This window comes from Anser anser, assembly GCF_964211835.1.
Source record: "Anser anser genome assembly, chromosome: 1".
Lineage (NCBI taxonomy): Eukaryota > Metazoa > Chordata > Aves > Anseriformes > Anatidae > Anser > Anser anser.
Window position 1 is genome coordinate 182,686,126 of NC_139720.1, and position 9,979 is coordinate 182,696,104.

Sequence of the window (9,979 nt, forward strand, 5' to 3'; positions counted from 1 at the left end):
GAAAGAAGTTTTACCAGGTTGATAAACCACTATATAATTTCATGCTGGCATATAGCTGTTGTAAGTATTTAGGTAATGCTAATAGATAGAGAGTTTTACTAATAACTGCATCAGTAAGGCACACTTCAATATCCTAGATAAAGACTGTAGGATACATGTGACAGGAGGGCCAATTACTTCTAAATGACTTGGGTTGCAAAGTTCTCCACCAAATAGCCATAAAAAAAATGAAACATAAAAAGGCAGATCGTACGCGATTTTGTATTGGTCTTGTAATTGCTGAAACCATTTTTAGAAGATTTGATCATTAAAAATAAATTGCAAGGACTAGGAAGGTGAATTTATATTAAATGGAAGAGTACATGAAAGTAGGTCTGCAAGTTCTTCTCTGAAGACAAACCATTATTAGAAAAGAAGGGAGCTATTTAAATCATCTGTTCCTGGAAATATCTATATAGTGACTAATTGCAAACATTTCTGCTGTTTGCTTGGCAAAAATTCTTAATGGAGAAGGACATGAGAAGATGCTTGGGTGTTGTACAAAAGACTGGAGAACTGGGTAAAATTCTAGTCATCCATATTCAAGAATTTGAGTTCAGAATTAAACAGATGCAAAACAGCACTGTTCAGGTGGCCAAAGCAATAAGTAGTTTATGTTCTGGGAGAAAATGAAAGTAACTTGATTTGTGTATCTTTGCAGCAAGAAGACTGAGAGCTAGGTTAAACCCAGATAGGATGGAGAAAATATTTTATATATATATAAAAAGTCATTGGCTTTTTAACTTACTTTTCAAAAAACACACTAAAGTGACTGACTGTGCACACATTTAACATGGAAATAGGAAGGTCTCAACTTTAGAGGAGGAGGTCGTAAAGCAAACTTTTGGTCAAAGCAGGGGCACAAAACCTAATCAGCGTTAAGACAGAGCTCAACCAGTTGATATGTCATGTTTGCAGCAACATCAAGTGACTTCGATGCTCAGGAGGGCTCTTCCTGCCCATTGCCTGTTTCCAGCTATTAAAATGGCACAGTCAGAAATGCAGTGGAGCTTACATCTTCCACATTGTCTCCTTACTAAAACAAAAAATACACAAAATAATAGAGGAAACTGAAGACAACATGAGATCAAAGGTGCAATATTCAGATGGAGCTAATGCTCCAATATTGGATTCCATGATTTTGTTTTTGATGCAGTGCAGGATTCTGGCTATTGGGCTGGAACTGCTGATAATTGTGTGTTATTGATTTTTTTTTCTCTGTTTCATAGTACCAGAGTCAATTTCCTTCTTTGTTGATGCACAGAGCTTGCCAAAGTGCATGGGCTGGAAGGGAAGAGCTTAGACTTGATCAAATATCCCCGCTCCATCGCTAGCAGTGTCTTTAGCAATGAGCAAATAACATCTCAGCCCTACGGTAGGCGTCCTGTGATGCTACTGCCCGCAGTGCCAGTGACTGCCTCTAGCATCAAAGAATTTTTCTGCAAGGATCCCCATTGCCTGAATCATTTACCTTGGAAGTGTGTCTCCGTGCAGCAACTCTCCAACCACCACCCTGCAGATGCAACCAAGCTGGCCTTCTTTTTGTTATGTGGGATACTGATAACAACACCTCTGTAGCAGCTGAGAATTCAGGAACAGACTCAAAATCTCGCTGGGAAGGTGGGTAAATATTCAAGCAGATGGCTGCTGCTGAGTTCTGCTGCAGCTACTCCTGCTGTTCTGTGGGAAACTCAGGTTTAAGACAAATTGGACCAAGCACAACACAAGGAAACATGCTGAAATCATGACTGGTAAACAAGAGGAACAGTAAACTGGAAAATAAAAGACCAAAACAGCTGTGGCAGAAACTAGACCTAAATAATGAGCAAAAAAATGAGGGAACAGTCTAAGGTCATCCTCCTTCTCTTTTGGGGGCCTTAAAAATAGCTCAAACAGGGGAAAATCAAAGCAAAGCACAGAGGGAACAAAACAACGATTTATATTACCTTTATGGCTGCTAGCCCATTTGTCCTCAGGCCCTCCTGCTTCTCAGATATTTCCCACCCAGAGCACAGAGAGAAAACCCTTCATATATCCACAGCCATCAGTTTCACCTATATCCCGAAGATTACCCAAATACAAGACTGTATTTCTTCTTTCCATTATGGATTATTTTCTTTCTCCAAATCTTCTTAAGTTATAAGATTAACTCATTTTTCTGCATATTACAGTATCAGGGTTATTCGTGGGGAACGGTGAATAATGGGGATTCACTGTGTGCTTCATGGGCTAGCAGTTGATTCTTACATACCCTCCAAGAAGTCCCTCTCATTTTCACCCCCTTTATAGCTCTGGTTCTTTGCTTCTCTCTGGCAGCACCATAGAAGACAGTTAGTTTTGCCTGACTAACACTGCACTATTTAGCATTCTAGTGTTAATGTTGCCATTCTCTGCTAATTTAGACACAGCAGACAAACCCAGACAGTGGAAAATAGTAGCAGAACCTGTAAGGAGGATGCCTTGGATTGGTCACAGCAAGAAGAGGTCGGCAAAGAATGGGAATCCTGTCCTAATCACTGAGGGACCTGGGATTCTGGCACTCAAACCTCTACCTGCTTCACACCTCTCCGACCTCAGCCTTGAATCTGAATACAATCCTAAGAGTGACAGAAAATGATTTTATGCAAATCTGCACTGTGTGCTAGAGCCCCAGTGTTCCCCAGAGGACCACACAGCTGTTTACTATCACCAGCATGCAGAAAACATGGGGCTTACAATAACATCTGGCACCAGTGGGTGACTGATGTCCATTCCATGGCAGTGGAAAACCAAGAGGTTATTCATCTTGATTATTATTTTCTTTAAGCTCTGACAGTCTAAAAACAGATTTGTTTTGTTTTGTTTTTAAACTGAAAGAGAGGACAGTTCATGACAGCTAGAACAGCAGGTGGCTGGTGATCGATTCATTTTAGAGAAAGATGACTAATTCTCTCCTGTCACACATGAAAGCTATTTCAATATCAAACAAAGAGTCTAATTTTGAGAGACTGCATTATCCTCCAAGCACTTGAACCCTGAGATCTTCCTTTTCTATTTCACACAAAGTTTTCTTTACAACTCATGTACAATTTCTGTAACATGCTTCTTAGGAGATTATGACACAAACTACCCCTGCATCAGGGACAGTCGTCTGTTTGCAAATGCAGATGTGTTAAATCTCATTAATTCTACTGAGGAAGATGTAGTGGTGGTCACAGTGTGAGTTTCAGTTGGAGACTTGCAAGGAGAAGAAGGTGTCAGAAGGATAAGGAAGATAAGGAAACATTTATCATTTTGTGAAGTTTATGGAAGTGGAGGATTTCAAATAAAGGTTTGTAATATCTGAAGTAAAATAAATAGATAGGGTGTTGTGTTTTTTTTTTCCCTCTTTAATCCATGAAGATATATTCCAGTGCTGTTCAGATGGCTTAACAATGATGTTGTGGCAGAAAGCAATCCTAAAACCTCTTGTATTGAATTTTTAAGGATTTTGACAGTACAGCTCCTCCCACAGATACTTTTCCCACCTTTTCTTAGACAAGGAAGACGGGCCACATGCTTAAGAGATTCTTCCATCCATCTACCCTGACCACCAGAAAGACACCAAAGAAATTGTACAGGACCATGTTATTTAGAGCAGCCCATAGATTTGCAATAGGAACTTATCACTTTGAAGCCTTGGGAGTGAGACTACACTGGTGCCTCACCCTTGCATGAAGCATAGGCTGGGAGGATAGACAGATTTGTCTCAGATTGCTTCAGTGGTTCAGAAGTAGCAAGACAAAAACTCAGGTCCTATCTACACTGGGCTAGAGGTGCTTGATCAGTTTGGACATCGTTTAAAAGCTCTGATGGCACAGAGTCTGCCTTAGAGAAAGTGTCTTCCTTGAAAACAGCAGGACAAGGAAAATCAAGCTGTAGCAAACTCTCTTGAGCACATACAAGTTTGTTTTTCAACGGTGGGTAAGTGGGAATCTTTAACTGCTTTTCATGAGAAGAATAAATGGCATGTTCTCAACGCAGACTGCAAGCCAAGTAAAGGAGAAGCAAAACTCTGTAACTCCACCTGAGTAAGACCTGGGAGGCAAAGCTTGACTTCAAATGATTAAGAAACAACATAAGTAACAACTGAAAATGGGGTCTAAGCATGATACATATAAAACACCTTTACTAAGCAGCACAACAATTAGCCCTGTCTAAAATTATGCATTTGGTGTATGCAAAATTTGACTGCAACTACTCAAAACATAAAGAAGAACCATCAATACTAATTCTTTCCCCTGCTATAAACAAATTACAAAGCACTTATGTTTCATCCTGAGCTTATTCTGAATGCTTCTTAATCCCATTTTATCTAATCCCGTATAGGCTGAGTCCTTGACAGGCAGTTTACAGGTTGCTGAATGGTAAAAGTTAAGGATCTCCCACCAGGACATGCTTGGCTTGCTGGCTTCCTGTCTTGTTTTGGTGCACATCAAGCACATAAGGAAATCTAAACAGTGAAACTGCAAATGGGGGTATTGACTGTTAAGGAAATTTTATATATTCAGAACCACGTCATTCATAATAACTTTTAAACAATAGGAGGAAATAGAACAAAAAAAAGGTTAACAGAAGCCAAGCAATGACCTCAGCTGAGTGGAGAACTGTTTCTGCAAATTGTGTGACACTTAAAATAAGACTGAAGTAATAGCAGAGTCAGGAGTGCCTGCAAAGGTCAAGAGGAGATAAGCATTGTTCCAATGATTTAAAAGCATCTTCTTTGTGCCATAAAGACCCATACGCAGAGCACTATCCAAAACCAGTTGTCAGATGAAGTGCTTTCAAAAGAAGACAACATCCTTCAAGCCCAGAAGTGGTTATTTTTAGAAAAGTTACAGCACTCACACTCCTACCTTCAGCCTGAAGCTAGTGGTTACACGAGTATAAATAATTAGAGCTAAGAAATGAGAGGTCAAGTGTTTATGCTCCTGCTTAACTTTCCCTTGCTAAGCCTTGCCTCACTGCAGGAGGATTTCAGTGGTGAGGGGTACATGGTTGTGCACTTTGTGCTTCAGGTTACTGACTGAGTAAAGCATAAAAGGGTAACCTAGACTGGAGGTCTACTATTGCTGTGAAAGTGTCTCACATTTCCATTTTCAGTTTGATAACAGCAGCAGGCTTTGAATAAAGACAAGCACTGTATGGCATTTAAATAGCAGAGCTAATGTACTTATCCGTAAGTTGGAACAATTATATAAAAAACATGCAATAAAGAAAGGAGACAAAGCACTCAGCCATCTCAAATGAATCAAATGCTAGAAGGAACCTGAATCTTCATTACAGACTGATGACCTGCTAAATTACATTGCCAGAGCACACACAGTCCCACCACTGACAGGTTAATTCCAGCCTGCTTCTGTGGAGAGATGAGCAATCCTTCTCTCAAGCCCATACCCAGGAAGTAGATAAAAAGAGCAACGACATTGAAAGACTTCATAAGAATCTGTTGGACCTCACTGGTACTGCACCAAAAAAAATTATTAAAGAGGTTACAGGAGGTTTCCTATTTCTCTGGTCATCTCAGCAGAGAGGATCTAATAAGTGAAGTAATGGATAGGTTGAGAGTGCTTCAACGAGGACACTCACTAATCCATTAACTCAAGGAAGCCAGTTTTTCTCATAAATGCACTTTTTCAAAGTGTAAGTGCAAAGAGGTGTACACATGCTCAGCAAGAATACAAGTGACGGTGAGACTGAAACATTTGAGCACAGAGAGGGTGGCATTGGGAAGCACTCCTGGAATACAGCTGCACCAAGAAGTGACTGTCTTTTGATAAGACCTGGGGACAAAAAAAGCCCAGTTCCCAGACTTTCAGCAGTGGAAAACCGCATATTCCCATGATTATTTAGTACCTAAGAGCTAACTGCAGTTTGACTAGGGTTCTGGTGTGTCCACAGTGAGCAATGTATTTAGACCACCCAGTTACAACACCTGCCTGATTTTGGCACCATTTTCACTCTCCTTCTAAGCTTGACTCTCCTATCAGCCTTGAAGGCTCAGGATCAGAGAACTCCCCTTCCTTTTCCCTAGACCAATGCAAAACTATTCTCAGACAGTTTTCATTTTCTCTGTGGCCAATTAAGCAATAGACCTTCCATATTTTGCTTTGATTTGAGGGAAAATTACCTTAAAGTAATTGAGATAATTTCTTTGAATGGTGGCTACAGACCTGTATAGTTCACTGTGCACTAAACTAGTGAGATCATTAACTATATCATTACAAAAGGTAACTGAAATAAGTGCAGTTTGGACGACTCCTTGGGAATGTGGTCCAAAACCTATTAATGAATTGTTTTAGCAAGTGTTTTTCTAGTAACTGGGAGATGGGGGTGAGATACAGTCTATGTCCCCAGCTATTGAAAGTCACAGACTTCCCAAAATACTACCAAATGCTGAGGTACCAACCACTCTGTTTTCCCTGTAGAACCTGGTATATCAAAGAGGACCACACTTTCTATGGCAAGAAGTAAAACTTACCCATACATTTCTCCTTATCCACCTAAAGATAAATATATCTCTTAGCTAAATGTATATGGAGTTGTAAAAGAAAGGGATCTGGTCAGATTTTTGTCCTGTGATCCAACTGTTAAGTGTTACAAAGCAGAAATGGCTAAGTGTGTTAAATGACAAACACATGAGGAATCCTATTTCAAAGGGTTCTGATTTAAATCAGAATTGTCCTAGAACATTTTCCTGGATTCAGGCACCAGGTAGGATTGCTGAGCCGGAGAGAAGTGTCTGATATGGGCAGGCTCAGGAGGATTTTAGGCTGTTGTTGTTCCTAGAGTTTAATGTATTTTTTTAAGTGATGCAGAAATGATAAAGGTGTTTCCTTTATCATCATTCCTGCTTTGACATGCAAGGCTTGATCCAGACAACCCTTAAAAAGATAAAGAAGAAACAGGAATCTTTCCTGTCAATGCAATGGACTTTTTTCATATCTTTACTTTGCACTTGGATTGAAATTTTCCTGCCAGTGACTGTCAAACAGCAGAGAAGCCAGTTAATATGGTTCATATGCTAGTGTGCTTTTTTTTTCAACCAGAGACAAAACAGCAACATTTTCAGAAGGAGTTAATTTCACATTACACAAAATTAATTCTTCTTATGTGCCTCCAGAAATGATAAGTTTTCATTTCCATAAAACACCCCAACTTTGGAAGCTTCAGAATGTGTGCCAACTCCGTGTCTTCTGAATAATGAAATCACTAAGTTTGGTATGAAAACATAGATTACAGCAGTTTAATTAAGACAGTTCTGGAAAAGTGAACAAATATTAGAGCAAATGTTCAGTATTAAATGAAAGAAATTATTACATTTTGTTTGGATAAGCTATATGTTTGGCAGGGGAAGACACGTCCTAAACAAAGACAGCATTCTTCCCGCTATTCCCAGAGTGGATCTGTATCTAAAGATGAAGACAAGATGGGTTTTAATCACAATATTGAGCTAATCAAGTGCAGCCTGGAGCAGGAGAGAGAGTAAATGGTACTTACTCGGAAATGGTGCCTCTTTCTTCTCTATATGTAGATCCAGTGTTAGGAAGTCTGGTTCTCATTTGCTTTCCAGCACAGATGAGGAATTCAAGCTGCTTATGTAGATAATGTTATGTTGTTAATATTAAAATTCAACCTAGTGAAATTCAGATTTCTTTCCTGGGGGAACTTCAAGGCACTGGCATTTGGTTTCATCCTACATCACAAAAGAAAAACAAAAAATACCTCACTTTGACTGTTCTTACAGATTTTGTTTTGGCTGTCTCAATTTGAATCAAACGAGTGTGATAATAAAGTCAAACTGAAATGTTGCAACCTTTTATAAAACAAATATTTTGATAATTTCCCTCAAATATTTTGACACAACCACAGTACACAACCATGAAATCACTTCATTTCTTTCAAATAACGTTTGCTGACAGAAAGCTGTTACATTTACAATTGTTGACGACTTGTGATTTGAAACTAACTAATCTGTTAATGATGAATGAACAGATGTATTTATCCACCATCAATATATACCCAGGGCCCAGAATGTATAAACCTCACGTGGGCATAGGAGCAATCTGGATCTAGAGTGATGCTTCTGTATACAGGAGACTGGGCTCATCCAGAAATGACGGATGTTCACATCATCATCATCTGCTCCAACTATGAGCTCCCCATCCTTGACTACCTTCTGCTAAAGTCATTGTGAAGACAGGAACAAATAAAAGGAAGGAAAACTCTATTTAGTCTCCCCCAAGAGCCTGTACTATCCTTTAACTAATGTGCTTCAAGTTTCTTTCTGCTTCAGGCAAGCCTTTCAAAGGCCCATATTCCAAAAAGCATATTGACTGCAATGCACTCCCCTCTAGCCTGTGATTGATTTCGTTGTTTTCTCCTCTGTTTGCTTGCTTGTTTTTAGATGCATTACCTTTACACTTTAAGGCCTGCAGGGAGCACGTCTATGATCTGTCGCACCCCATTTACCACCGATCTTTGTGGCCATCAGCAGTGGTACCTAAAAACGAACAACACATAACAACAAAGTCAACAGAAGAGAAAAGGAGCCCCTAGATGTCCAAAGAATGAGCTAGAGACAAAAGAAGGATGAGGAAGGAAGCAGGGACTGGGGAGAGCAGGCAGTCAAAAAATCCCTAACCCTGCACTGCCAAGTGGGAAATCGGTCCCTTGGGTTGAGCTGGAGTACTCGGATCCTGCCTGGGCATGGAAAGAAAAAGGACTGGGGGAATGCAGGGGCTTCAACCTTTCTACCTAGCTGCATTGGTCCCAATACACCTGCACCTCCAGCACAGGCATTTAGCAGAGGTGCCCATGCCAGAAGCACGGTCAGCACAGGCAGCCTTGGTCAGAAGAAGGAAACACGTTCCAGTTGGGCTGGAAGAGAGGAATTGGAGACAGCCTGCCAAGAAGAGCGCAGCACCTACCTCCCATAGCCAGGAACCAATAACCATGGTCATGGGTAGCACTGCGCAGTGCAGAAGGCAGAAGCTTTCTCTGAAATTTCGTCCACAGCTGGAGGATGAGAGCAGGAAGCTTTCAGTGAGGGGGGCTTTCTCTTGTCTTGTCCCTGGAAGGAGTTAGTACAGCAGGGCCCTAATCTTTATCACTGCTTCTGGGTATGTTAAATGAACATAATCACCCAGTAATGCAAAGTAATAAGATGAAATGAAGCATTGCTCAAGTTTAAGTACTGGGAAATCACCAGGCACCTGAGAAAACAAGTGAAGGATTATCTCACATAAAGCTTCTAAATGCAAATTGACCATTTCTATGTCCCCCTGCATGGTTGGTGTCATGTACATGATCCCTATGACTTCTCTCATTAATGTCATGCTCAGATAAGCTCTGATTGCTTTCATGTTATCACAGGATATTTGGTGCTTCACTGCAGAAAAAAAGGAGGAGAAAATGGAAGGGAAGGGGAGGGGAGGGGAGATCTGAATGAGCAGACTCCAAAGCGTGGAAGTGCAGAAATGGCCACTTTACAGGTAGAAAAACACATCTGTCCTGGCCTACCGTCTATTGTATCAGTGTTAAACACAGTGGGACAGAATCAGTTCTGATTAAAGCAACATCTAAGATAAGGGAGACGTACCCTAATTAACCAGTTCTGAACGGTAATAGGCAGGGATAACCAGGGCTGGAATCTGCACTGAAAACAGCTGCTCAGTAGTGACTAGGACAAATATCAAAATGAGGAAACCCGGGAAAAAAAATGATGAGGAGGAAATGGTAATGAAACAATAGTAGCTTGTGCATGTCCAATGGCTCTCAGCCCAATAGAACCCAGAATATTTTTGCAGCATAATAGGGAAGCTATTAAGAGAGGTCACTTTACCCAGTACCAACATGGAACTGCCTCCCGTGTAAATATCTGGTTGATAAGAACAGTTATTAACAACACAACAGTGATACC

At 40.4% G+C, this 9,979-nt stretch overlaps 1 long non-coding RNA gene across 1 annotated transcript in view; it reads right to left on the reverse strand.

Moving 5' to 3' along the window:
- The window catches only part of LOC310880309, a 28,647-nt gene extending 20,085 nt beyond the window's left edge, over positions 1-8,562 (reverse strand). Inside the window, exons 1-2 of the long non-coding RNA XR_014571621.1 lie at positions 8,474-8,562; positions 7,558-7,753 (exon numbers count right to left, since the gene is read on the reverse strand). This is a non-coding gene — a long non-coding RNA (uncharacterized lncRNA). The remainder of the gene's footprint in view (positions 1-7,557; positions 7,754-8,473) is intronic.
- Positions 8,563-9,979: the final 1,417 nt, after the last annotated feature.